Below are 12,328 nucleotides of genomic sequence, written 5' to 3' on the forward strand. Positions count from 1 at the left end.
TCTACTGCCAAATGAATCCAGCCACCAGATCATCATTTATCCATAATGAATTATACCAACCTCACACCATTAATGTCCACAGAGCATGACTGACTGTGAAGGAAACAGTCTTGCAAACCCAAAGAAGCTCTACTGTAAGCACATGTCAGACTAGCAGACAGTACTAACCAGTTCCTTGTGGAGCATGTTTATGCCATTCAACTGTACGGCAATATTTCAGTGGTAAAGAACAGAGATCACCTCATCTGTCCTGCTACCTTTTCTCTGGAGGAGACAGTAAATGACTGCTCAGGTGGTAAATGCCAGTGTAATAGCTAAATGTGGCCTTTACATCGTTCCAGCGCGGAGAATCAGCTACTCCAGCCACACGTGGGGATGTGGCAGCGCGTGACCCCAGTCTGGGAGGTGTCCTCTCAGCAGAGGCCCCGAGCAGGTCACAGATGCAGGATCAGGTCGTTGCCCTGACTGGTAAGATTGAACCATCCAAACTTACAAAGTCTTCAGCATACATAGTATACATATATGCCCTCCAACAAATCTTAATAAACACTTTTTCTCTCTTACCTTTGAAGTTAAATAATGTCAAATTTCCCTTTACCTTGCTAAAACCATGAATTATATACAGTTAAAAAACAAACAAACAAACCAAAGGTCACATTCCAGATGGTTGGATCAACAAAAACATCTTGACACAAACACTGTCAATGAAACCTGATCATGAAGGGCGGGGGCACGAGCAGGTAAGAGGAGGATGATCCTTGAGAAGCGTCCAAGTGTACTAAAAATTGTCCATTAGATGAACTGTGACAACAACTCAGGGATGATATCTAGAAAGTACAGAATAGCCTGAACAATCAGGTTTAATGCACCATAGTCAGAAAAACGCAAGCATGCTAAATGAAGTGCTGGTACTGTAAAGCTGCGGAATTTTCACTAATTGTTCATCATACGCCAGACTGCTCAGAGCTTCTTGCCTTCTACACCTAGACCCTATGCGAGCAGATGAGCTGGCACTTTGGTCTCTTTTCTCCCCAGTCTTCCCCCAGGCTCACTAACCAGTCTCGCGTTCTCTATCCTACAGCGGCAGGAGAGGCGCGTCTTCCTTCTAAACGTAAGCAGCCAAGGCCCGTGGGAATGAGCCTTCAGCTGCGGCGTTGCCCTACCCCAGCAGGGAAAGCCAAGCTCCCCTAGCCCTGCCAGGGCGCATGATCCCTTCGGTAATCCAATCCTGTACAGCTGTCAGCAAGAACCCGACCCCAGCTCCACGAGCATCCACGCAGCAGAGCCAATTACACAAGCAACTCAGCAATCAATATGGACGCAGATGGTCAACGTCAGCAAAAAAGGACTTGCAGACTAGTCTGTCCACAGTAACTAAATGCAAGAGCTTCTTTAGCTAAAAAGCACTGAGAGCAGCATTAAAATTTATCCCTTCCGTTACCGTATTTTCACCATTTAACTCAGCTTACATAGAAGGCTGGGGGGAAAAAAAAAACCAAAAAAATCCAGCCCATGCCAGCTAGCAACTCAACCATCAACCTGAACAACAGCAACACTCTACTCAGGAGAATGAGAGTACATCTAATCCTGAAGAACTACTATGGAAACAACACATCAGAATAAGGAATAAATTACTTTAAAGTTGAATTTCCATACCAAATTTCACACTTCAAAATGAGTATAGTCATCTCACTCGCTTGCATAAAGCTCTCTGACCAAGGCAAATTTGTGTGGGCTTCTACTTCCTTCCTTCTACTTGTGTGCAGCGCAGGCATAGACTGAGCTAGACACTGCCAGGAAGCCAGTGCACAGCACCAGATACCAAAGCGTCTAAAAATATGGGCTGCTTTAGAAATTAAATGACAGATTAGTAAATCTTCCCAAGCTACCACAGCAGAGTTCCGAGTCTTTCCCTAAATAGAATGAAGACAGAAGACAACAAACATTACTAGATGTAAGTCTGCTCATGTGAGACCAAAACAGTAGAAGAACCTAATGTTCCTCCCCCTCAGTGTGCTAACAAGTCTAATCTTGAACTTTGCAATTTTAAAATCTCTCTCTTTAAACATTTCAGATCAGCTTTATTACTGACAAATAAGAAACTGACAGAACTGAAGGATTGGGTTGGGGGTTTTTGGCCCCCCTCATTTAACTTGAAGATGAAATAGCTCTGTAAATGGCAGAAGGCTCTGTTAAATAGTATCTGGAATATGTAACCAAACAGAACTAGAAAAGAAACCATACCTCAAAATACTGCTATGGGAGAGAAAAGGCAGGAAGGGTGTTTGGGCTGGAGCAGATTAAGAACAATAAATAACTACATCACTCCAAAACACATTGGGAGGCTCATCTGTCTAGTTAACTACTCCTCTGGATGGCAGCTGAGCCCAACAGCTACAGAGAAAAACACCAAAACAGGGAGAGAAGGGAAGGACACGGCATGCCAAAGGTACAAAAGCATGCAATTGTGGTGGATAATTAAGAATTCTTATTTAGTCTCTCTCATCCAGTGTTTTTTAGTGATTGAGGCAAGAGGGAGGGAATATTTCCAGCTCAGCTGATGAGTAAATTGCACTGCAATCAGCAGAGGATCTACAGTGCAGAAGGACTGTGGCAGCAGTAACAGGACGTGTTCCAAGAAACGGCTGCAAACAGCTACTTCACCAAGTGTAAAGTGTATTCTTCAGGTGCAAATTCACGCAGACTGAGGTAATTTCTCAAGACAGCAAAGAGAACCAAACACCGCAGAAAATTATTTGTAGCATGAACCTACAACAGCAGGATTACTGGAGAAAGGCAATGCCAGGGGAGCGCCTGCAAATAGCTGTCCTCTGGTTTTCACACTCATGCTATGAATCTACAATAATTCCTTCCATTTGAACTCCTGATGTTTACTTACCCAAGGTACATTTCTTTTGTCAGACAAGATGATTCTGGAAGGATACAATTTTGAAGTTTAACAAGTGGCACAAACACCTGTCTGACTAATTTCCAGTGACTCTCCAGTGACATCTGCAGCAAGGTCCATTTTCTGTATTTCTGAGCAGCAGTACCAAGTTCTGTATTTCCTGAGAAAATGAGATGATCTATATGCCTATAATCCAGGTTCAGTGTTTCAGATACACAAAAGAATCTCCTATACAGACAATCACTTAGTATCATTTACCGTTTTTGGGGAGCCACCATTTGTACTCTTGCTGGGTTTGGATAGTCTAATACTAAAAATACTCAGAGAGGAGACCATATTTTTGCATACACATCAGTAAAGTGCAGTGCATACTGAATTTTATTCATATTAAGCAAGATAATATGAAAGATAGCACAGTCCTGAACTTTAAATATCTAACAAAACGCTTACATATAGGCTCATGTAAAACGATACTCTCTGCATCTTCACAATTCTCCTGCTTCCATCAATACAGATGGACAATAAAACCACCAAAAGAGACTGACAATAAAACACTGAAGTTGACCTACTGTCCCTCATAGTTCACCGCAGAAACTTTTCCCACACAGTGAATGAAGACCTTCTCATGGTATTTTGCATAAGAAAACTCTGGAAGAATATGTAGAAATTAAGTAGTTAGTGAAGAACTAGAAAATATCAACAAATCTCAATGGCTTTAAGAAAATTTATAAAGGAAGTATGAGTATCCATCCAAACCAGACCAGACCTTTAAGCAGACTCTTTACGTAGGAAGGATTTCTTTTTAAAGCAGATGTTTGTACTATGTTCAGTGTGGAAAACAGCTTAATGATAGCTGATGATTTCCGAAACCAAAAACCTGCAGCAACTAGCTTTCTATTTTTGCCAGCCGACCACGCAACAGGCATTTGTTTTGAGAAACCTGTAACATGGAAGCCACAAAGCTCCAGTGGTGCCCAAGTCCCTCCCAAGTCCTGCAAGCCTTCAACATTGCCCTGGAGAAAGAACACGTTCTCAGGGGCTCTTTATCGAGCTATGAATAAATGGGAGATGCAGTCACATTACGTGAACTGTGACTGAACTGCAGCGGTCAACAAGAGCTCCTTGCTGGGCCTTTTTAGACCCAATTACTTCAAATCTAAAACGGCACAATGATTTCTTTGCATAGCCTTTAGCTTTTTCACTCACTGCTGGCACAAAAAGCAGTATTTTCTTCTTCATCTCTACTCTTAGCGCAAACCAACAAGCTCCAAAGCCTATTATGTACGTATCATACAAGTCACTGAATATTAATAAAGGATCAACATTTTGATAGCAACCGCAAGCTAATTTGAAGAAACAATTTATTTAAAGATTCCTGTAAGGACAGTTTGGCTGACCATGCAAACCAAGGACAACCCACTGTCATTTTAGCAGCACCCTGCAACTGAGAAATGCCACATGTAGCAGCGTGCTTCTATTTCCTCAGTCTCCAAAGTAGCCACCAGTACTAATTTTTTTAAGGTGGTATTTCAGATCTAGCAGAAAACTGCCACTGAACGAGTGCTCCCAGTACCTTCTCCACACACCCCATCTCCCACACGCTCCTGCCGGTCCCCTCGCATCGGATGCTCGCAGCACGGTGAGCTGGCTCCAGCAGCTGATCCAAGGGAAAACTGTCCTCCCTTCTCCCCCCCTCTCAGCAGGGTTTGTCCTCCCCTGGATAAACCAGCTGAACTGATTCCCCACAGCTGCGCAATCGCTAGATCCAGCCCAAGGGCAGCTGTAACAGCACATGGGCATAACTAAGGCAGAAGAAGGGGTCTGCTCCTGTTAGTGGCAAATACTTGTGTGGTTAGGCTGGTTCTAGTTAGATGACACACCCTAAGACACTTCATAGCAATTTCTTCAATTAAAACTGAAATGCGTTGCGTATTTGTGGTTTGGGCCAAAACCATGTGTATTTCAGTTCCCTAGAAGACCGAAAGCATGGACAGATACTTATGAAAAAACACAATCGTGTGACCTCATACGACCACTGTATTAATTATAATGAAAGCTATTTTTCAAAATAAGTTTGACACGAGCATTAGACATTAATGTACATGCATAAACACACAAGTGCACACTCACACACACAGCCCAGCTGACTTGCCAGCTCCTGCTACTCCTGCAGCAAGGCACAGCAGCACCGCAAAAGGCCCCTGGGCGCAGCACTGAAGCTCCTCAAAGGACAGTAAGGGGGGGTCCAGGAGTTTTAAGAATAGCAGGAACCTGGAGTGCAGTGGAGTATGTGTTGTTCTGTGCTGCCTCCTGCCTGGAAGAGCATTTGGCCCAAATCTCAGGGTTTTCAGAGAGCAGCAGCAGCATTCAGAAATGAAATTTGTGTGGAATGCAAGAATTCTAGTAAAAGTCAAAACAGCTATGGGCAGGGACAGAGGAGTGGTGCATACTTACACAGCAAAATGTTAGTGCAACTGCAGGTACATAAGCCCAAATTTTTGAGGTTGTCTACATGGCATAATGAAGACAGGATATCTATTCTAGCTTTAGTCAAAATCGGCCAGATACGAAGAGAAATCAGCATGTGCTAGTACAGACCAAGTCTCTTCATAAAGCATGGCAGTCCATTTATCAGCTCTCTTTCTTTGTTACAGGCTAGACTACTTAAAATTCTATCTTCTTTCTGGTGGGCAGAAAAGCTCAGAAAGTTTCAGTAGAAATGCTGAATATAAGTTTTCCTTACTTTCAAATTACAGTAAATGAGCTCAGGTTCCCATGATTTCATACTGCTTCCAACAGTCAAGGAGCTAGGATACCAAACCAGAGACAGGATGTTCCTTGAAATTTATGTTCTGCTATTCTGAGTGTCAAGACTCATTAAAAAATGGGCTCAAGCATGTGTTTGGTTACAATAGAAATCAATGTGATTTAAACCCTTAAGCCCATTATTATTTCTCCCCTTCCAACTATGTTTCTTGCTTTGTTTTTAAACAGGGTATGTCCAACCACAATTAACTTTCAGCAGAAAGACAGCGGGACAGAGAGGGAGAAACAGCGAGACAGACCACAGAGCAGAAAACCACTGACCTTGCCTAGCAGTAAGACATACTAACGCTGCAAGGCATTTTCTTGAAGCTATAATGGCGAGTGTAGCTATCAATGTACAGGTGGGTGCCGTGGCCCCATTCTTTCCTGCTAAAAAAATACTTTAATGTTATTTATAGGGTAAAAGGAGAAACAGAAGCTAAATTGGAATGTCACTGTACTCCCACAATGCAGATAGGGATCATGTGCAACGCATGTAAGACCTTTTCTGTTTCAAATTTCTGGGCTGCTTCAATCGGCTGCATTAATGCAAACAGCAGTACTGAAGTGGATTTGCCTGTTTGTGGATTAGGGCAGACAGTCATTCAAAAGTCACTTAGCATAAATATTCCCTTCAAAGATAAGACTGCTTTAGAAGTTAGGTGGCAAAGAAGGTAGACACACAGAACACTGGAGAATATGTGTTTAACAGTCAAGGTACTGCTGCACAAAAGCAGTTTAACACAAAATGTCAGGTAATTTTGTTTTTTTTCTTCGCCCTTGGAAATGGGAAGAGGGGGTAGATACTTGGCTAACTGTTATGAATACAAAGACTTGCTAAGACTATGTCTGAGCTATAGTTACGTTGGCTTGCAATTCCACAAGTGCGTGGAAACAAGTGCAGGCAATATGGAGCTTCTTAGCTGGATACTGTGTGGAGGAAAGCAGCAGTAGGGGAATATGCATCTCCCACAGCAGGGCCAGTTGGTCTCAGAGGTAGCAAAACTGAAGCACAACAATTTAAAGCCATCTGCTCAAGCTCACTAAGACGGAGAGGTACAGAACCTATGAGCTGCAGTTCCACGGTTCATAGTTCCAGTTGAATCTGTGATTGCCCAAAGACTCTAATCACTGATCTACTCTGACATCCCTGTGGCAGTTCCAGTTTGTTCAGGAGATCTTAACAGGTTAACTTCTGTTGGCAGACATCGTACTTCACTATGTAATGTCTGTCCGTATTTCTGCTAGATGCCTACTGACTTCTTTATCAAGCCGTTTCTTTCGCTTTCCCTCCTCTTCTGCAACTGCACTTGGCTCCAGTGCTGGCTGTAACATCAGTTATCCCCTGTCCCCTGGGGAAGCCAGGGTGGTTCCTTCACCTGTGGGCTACAGGGCTTCTGATCATTAAGAATACCCACAGAACTCCTTGCTGAAATTAAGATTTCCAAAAGTATCCCCAAGAAAAACAAAGAAAAAAGCTTCTGACAGCTTCTAAATCAAAACAGAAGAGAGATATACACACAGGAAATTACCATTCAGACAGTATTAGCCACTCGGCATCTTCATCAGAAGCATCCAACTAAAACACGCTTAATGTATTTCGTTTTCCATTTCCATGTAAACCAAATCAGCTTATGGTGCTGCACGACCTCTCTGGTTTCTAATACCTTTTTATACCCTTTTTTGTACAAGTCTAAGCAGTGCCCAGGTTGCAGTAGACTTCCAGTCCCTTGTGAACTGGGACTGTTTTGAATAAGTGACCTGAAAGGTTAAAAGGTTTGCGATTTTTCAGCAATTGCCTGAACAATGAGAGATGCAGTCAGGATGTTTAATACAGCACAGAATAAGACTCTCAATACAATATTACCTCCTAAGGATTATAAATTGTCAAAACGTATAGGAAGTGTTCTTTCTAGCTTTAAAAGGAGAGATAAAATGTGTTTAAATTATTTAAGGAAAACTGTGTGAATCTGAAGGATCGCTGTATTCTACATACCTTTATAAGAAAACACTCTAATAAGAACTGGTATCTCTCAGTAAGAAACTGGGTTAAAGCTTCTAATGCTGAAGAGAGCAGCGTTTCATTTTCCTCCTGTCTGACTGAAGCAGAGTACTCAATAATTCACAGCTTGCTCTGATCAAACTCCAGCACAGGTGCTGCACACTCGAACCTCAGGGAAGGTACCTGCAACGTGCCTGATCATCACAGGCGGACCATGCATAAAATATGTGCAATGCCTGCTTTTACAGGCTTTTTTATTTATGACAATGCTAAACTGCAGATGGAGCCCTGCTTTGAGAAGTCCTTTGCATTAAGAGTCCAACAGTTTCAGAGAAAGTGGAGGGGGAGGAAGAGATGTCGGTGTTAAGAGGAAAAGTGACTGACTGAACTATGAAAACATAACTGTGTGGCAGACCCACGCTGCCTCTTACCGGAGGTAATTCCCTAAGCAGAGCACCCCAGAGGGGTCCCACAGTAAGTTCATAAACAGCAATCGCTCCAAGAATGGAGGCTTCTTGTTCCCTCTCCTCTGTGCCAGTAAGGCAGCTCTGAAGAGAGCCTTACTCACGAAGAAGTGGCAAAAGCGCGTTCCATTCTCCTCCCGGAGAGTCAGCAGAACTGAGAGACACCGTGCCATGCAAATCTCCCTTGAAAAATTAACTACCAAAGTAGTTGTCAGCAGTTGGCTTACCATGTACTCCCAAACCAGAATACAACCACCATCACAGCCAAAGCACAAAACTTACTAACACGCATCCACTCCAGAAATGGAGATAGAAAATTCTTCAGAAAATGAGTTTACGAACGGGGAGTTTTACCTAAATGTGTGAAATTGATGACGGACTGACATAATAAAGACATCTTCATTCCCGGTCTCGGTTGGAATTTCGCAGCTCATTAGTAAGTATGGGAGCTTATTTGCCACATCAGATTCAAAAGAGAAGAGAATCTAATGCTGAAGAAAGCCCTGCTTTGAGCAGGTCACTGGGCAGGTGAACTCCAGAGACGCCTTCCAGCCTGAACTAACTTAGGAGAAACACCAGAGGGGCATGAAAGACACCTCTCTCCCTCCTATCTTTGCAAAAGAAACTCCCCCCCACCAACAGCCTGAACTGTAACCAAGACATCAACAGGATTTTAATTCCTATACCACTGGGTCATAAATGACTCAAAGATGACTTTTGCTGAGCTCTCACAATGCAGTTGGATACTTTTTTTCTCATTGCCTTGATAAAATAGAGGGTGCTGAATCAGCAGCTTTTGATCCAACGCTAGAAAGCCCTCTGTCAGGGCGGGGTCAGAGCCAGCGCACGCCACAGCCTCATCTGCCTGCTTCTAGATCTAGAAAATACCGGTGTATTTACACAGAAATTTTAAGCAAACGTGAATTGAGCTGCTTTTGTAAACCACATCTATCTACCTGATTATTTGGGAGGAAAAGGGAAAAACCAAGCAACAGAAGACCACATTTACTCACCACAATTAGAAGAGTGACTGCAGCATCCGCAAGTGTATCTGAGACAACCAATCTAGGATAATTAATGGCAAAAAGATTAGAAACACTGTTTTCTCGTCCTGAACAATACAAGAGACCAGTCAGTTGTCAATAGTCCCAAATAGTTCTTCAAGACAACATGGCATTGGGTTGCAAAGACATTACAGAGTACTCTGTATTTAAGCTCCCCTCTGGGGAACCAGTTCTCCAAGCGTCCCAGATATAAGGCAAGAGTAGCCAAACTCATTCCCCCCCACCAAGCATACTTACCACACTTGAATCCACTTCACAAAACTAAAGAAACAAAGACTAGAGCCACCTGCTGATGCATTAACCCTCAGTTAATTATCAGCTCGCTGAACCACCAGAACGTGCTAATGGCAGAACCTCAGTGAAAGCTACTTGGCTTTTCAGGCGCAGAGGGGATTGGATCATGCAACAGCGCTGAGCAGCCTGCGAGAGCTGAAGCTGGAAGCATTTAACTGACCAGCCCTAAACCCTGTGCTTGAGACAAGACACACACGGGATGCTGGAGCCAAAGCCCCGCCTGGCAGAGCTCGTGAGTTGGGTTAATATTCAAGAAGCAATGGCAACCAATTAATTCACAGACAAAGCATGATACCGAGTCGCTTCTATTCATCATTTTATTTCTAAGACACAATGTACTCCACTGTTATTTCTTTATTAAATGCTTATATAAAGAAGCATACATTTAAAAATCAGTTTGATCTTTATTCAAGCATTCCCTGAAATAGATGGTTTTATACTCCTCCTCTGAACCTGGCTATCGTAGAACTACTGTTAGTGAGCCTGAAACCCAGCTGGTTCTAATTTACGATGGCTGTTACATGGCAGTTTTAACCTATATTCTTGTCCTCTCCCTCGAAGACTGGGTACATCATGCCTTAGCTCGGATGCTGTCTGCACACTGAACAATCAGGAACATGGCATCACTTACCAGGCACAAGAGAGCACTGCTGCAAGGGCCACTTTCAATTGAATTCATTTTGAATACTGCTCCCTGACTGTGGATATTTGAACTTTTGGTTTGGCTTGGCTTTTAAAGAGGCATTCGCTAGCAACACCAACAGCCTACTTTTTGATTTCCAAGACGTGAGAGGTCAGATGTGGAAGGGCTGCTTTGTTAACTAAAAGCAACACTGTAGTTGTAACTGTTCAGAAAAGAAACTAACAGCTAGGAGGAACTGCGTTCACGTTAATGATCTCCTCCCCACTGCCACATGCATTGAGACCCTGACGGTGTCTGCGTAAATGAGAATCCCCACAGCGCGGAACCAGACAAAACCAGGAAACCCAAAGGCTTCTTCCCTGCCAGACAGGGATGCGGAGAAAGCCAGGCTCGGCAGCTTGCATGCCAAGCCACGGAGCTCTGCCCATCGAGCGTTTCACCAGCTCACACACAGCTCGAGTCACCTGCGCTGGAACACATGGAGGTTTCCACCTCATTTGAGAGCCTGTAGTATTTTTCAAAAGTGATGTTTAGTAATAGAAATATGTTAACGGTCTTCCTGGAGATCCCACCTCTCGGCAGAGCGTCAAGACAGTTGTGCAAGGCCTCTCACTAATGCTGCTTCTTTGCAGTGATGCTGGCTGGCAAGACACCAGCTCTTTTCAACTTTCTGCCTGGCAAAGAAGTACCGCAGTAGCTGCTACCTGCAGCAAGTTTTCTGCACCAGTGCAGACGGACAAACGTAGAAAATGAAGTTAATGTGTAGTGGATTGCAAGTCTGTAGATTTTATTGAAATAACTAACATTTTCTTTCTTCAAATGGTATCACCAGACTGTTAAGCTGTGCTCTGAAACTGCTCTATCTCTGGATATAACAAGCCACTGGCATGTACCTCTTACAGAAAAAAAATAAGGTTTATGAAAAGAAGTTCACCCTCCATTAATATATGAAAAATGCGTCTTCTTGCAGGATTCCACTCTGTACAATATCTGGATTTAGGAGAAATGTGTGGAATCCCTGTCGATAACTATTACATTCAGTATTGCAAGTTATCACACTGTTTCTTCAAACACCATACTAATCTAATCTTGGTAAATAACGCCTAGGGTTTTCTCTTAATGACTGCCAGAGCTTTAATTAGACTGCCTAGAGGCTGCGTATGGTTGCAACATACTGTGATAGTTTGATTTAAGTGTGTGACACAGGTCGAGCTGCCTTTGAAATCTGCAAGATAGCACAGACCCCAAAATGATAAAGAAACCTTGGAATTCCTTCCACGTCTAGCTTTATACCCAGCCTTAGCTATGCAAGGGTCAAGCCTGGAATGCAGTTGTCTTTCTGGGGGAGGAGTTAGCCAGTGTTGTAACTGCAGAACCACCCTGATGTGAGAAGCTCTCCGCTGATGGTCACACACACGCGCTCCCCTGCGCTCCACACCTTCACAGCACTGAAGCCATCCGCATGCATCGAAGAGAGCGCTCCACAGCCAATGCTTCTGACCCAGGCACCTCTGAACTGCTTGTTTGCTACTGACTCTTGGTACTCATGAACAGTTTTCAGTTCACAGCCCAGACCCTGAGGCTTGCATGGAGAGCACCAATTCACCAGGCAAATATTTATATATCCACTTATGAAAAAATATCAGAAAAGCAAAGTTCAAGTTGATCAATAGTACATGCATTTCTTGAGTGTCAAGAAAGCATTCAAAGCTTTGACATTTCAGGCCCAGCAACAAAACATAGTTATAAGCCTTCCAAATGTGTACTGCTTACTATTGAAATGCTAGAAGAAAATGGCTTGAATGATATTACGGAACCAGGAGGCCTTTTTCATCCAGCTTATTATTATTTTTTAATTCTTTAATTATGCATAAAAGGTTCAAATGTCTTTGCTCTTTGATAGAAGTTTTGGTAGTCAGATCTGGATGGCTAAATGAAAGCTACATCAAAGGGAATGAAAAACAGTATTCAGCTGAGTAATGTGCCAGTTGCTCAAACTTATGATACATACAAAGAATATGTATCTGCTGGTTACAGATGGTGTCTGAGGTACATTTGATTAGCTAGAGACATGACAGTATGAAATGGCAGGAGTAGCTGGAACACAGCCTCCTCTCTTGCAGAATTAACCATGTGTTCAAAAAGAGC

The 12,328-nt window shown here is 43.1% G+C and overlaps 1 protein-coding gene across 3 annotated transcripts in view; it reads right to left on the reverse strand.

The window, feature by feature from the left end:
• Positions 1–12,328, reverse strand: part of LOC104033786 (transmembrane and coiled-coil domains protein 1) — a 120,644-nt gene that overhangs the window by 45,819 nt on the left and 62,497 nt on the right. The window lies entirely within an intron of this gene.

The sequence above is a fragment of the Pelecanus crispus genome, chromosome 7, assembly GCF_030463565.1.
Source record: "Pelecanus crispus isolate bPelCri1 chromosome 7, bPelCri1.pri, whole genome shotgun sequence".
NCBI lineage: Eukaryota > Metazoa > Chordata > Aves > Pelecaniformes > Pelecanidae > Pelecanus > Pelecanus crispus.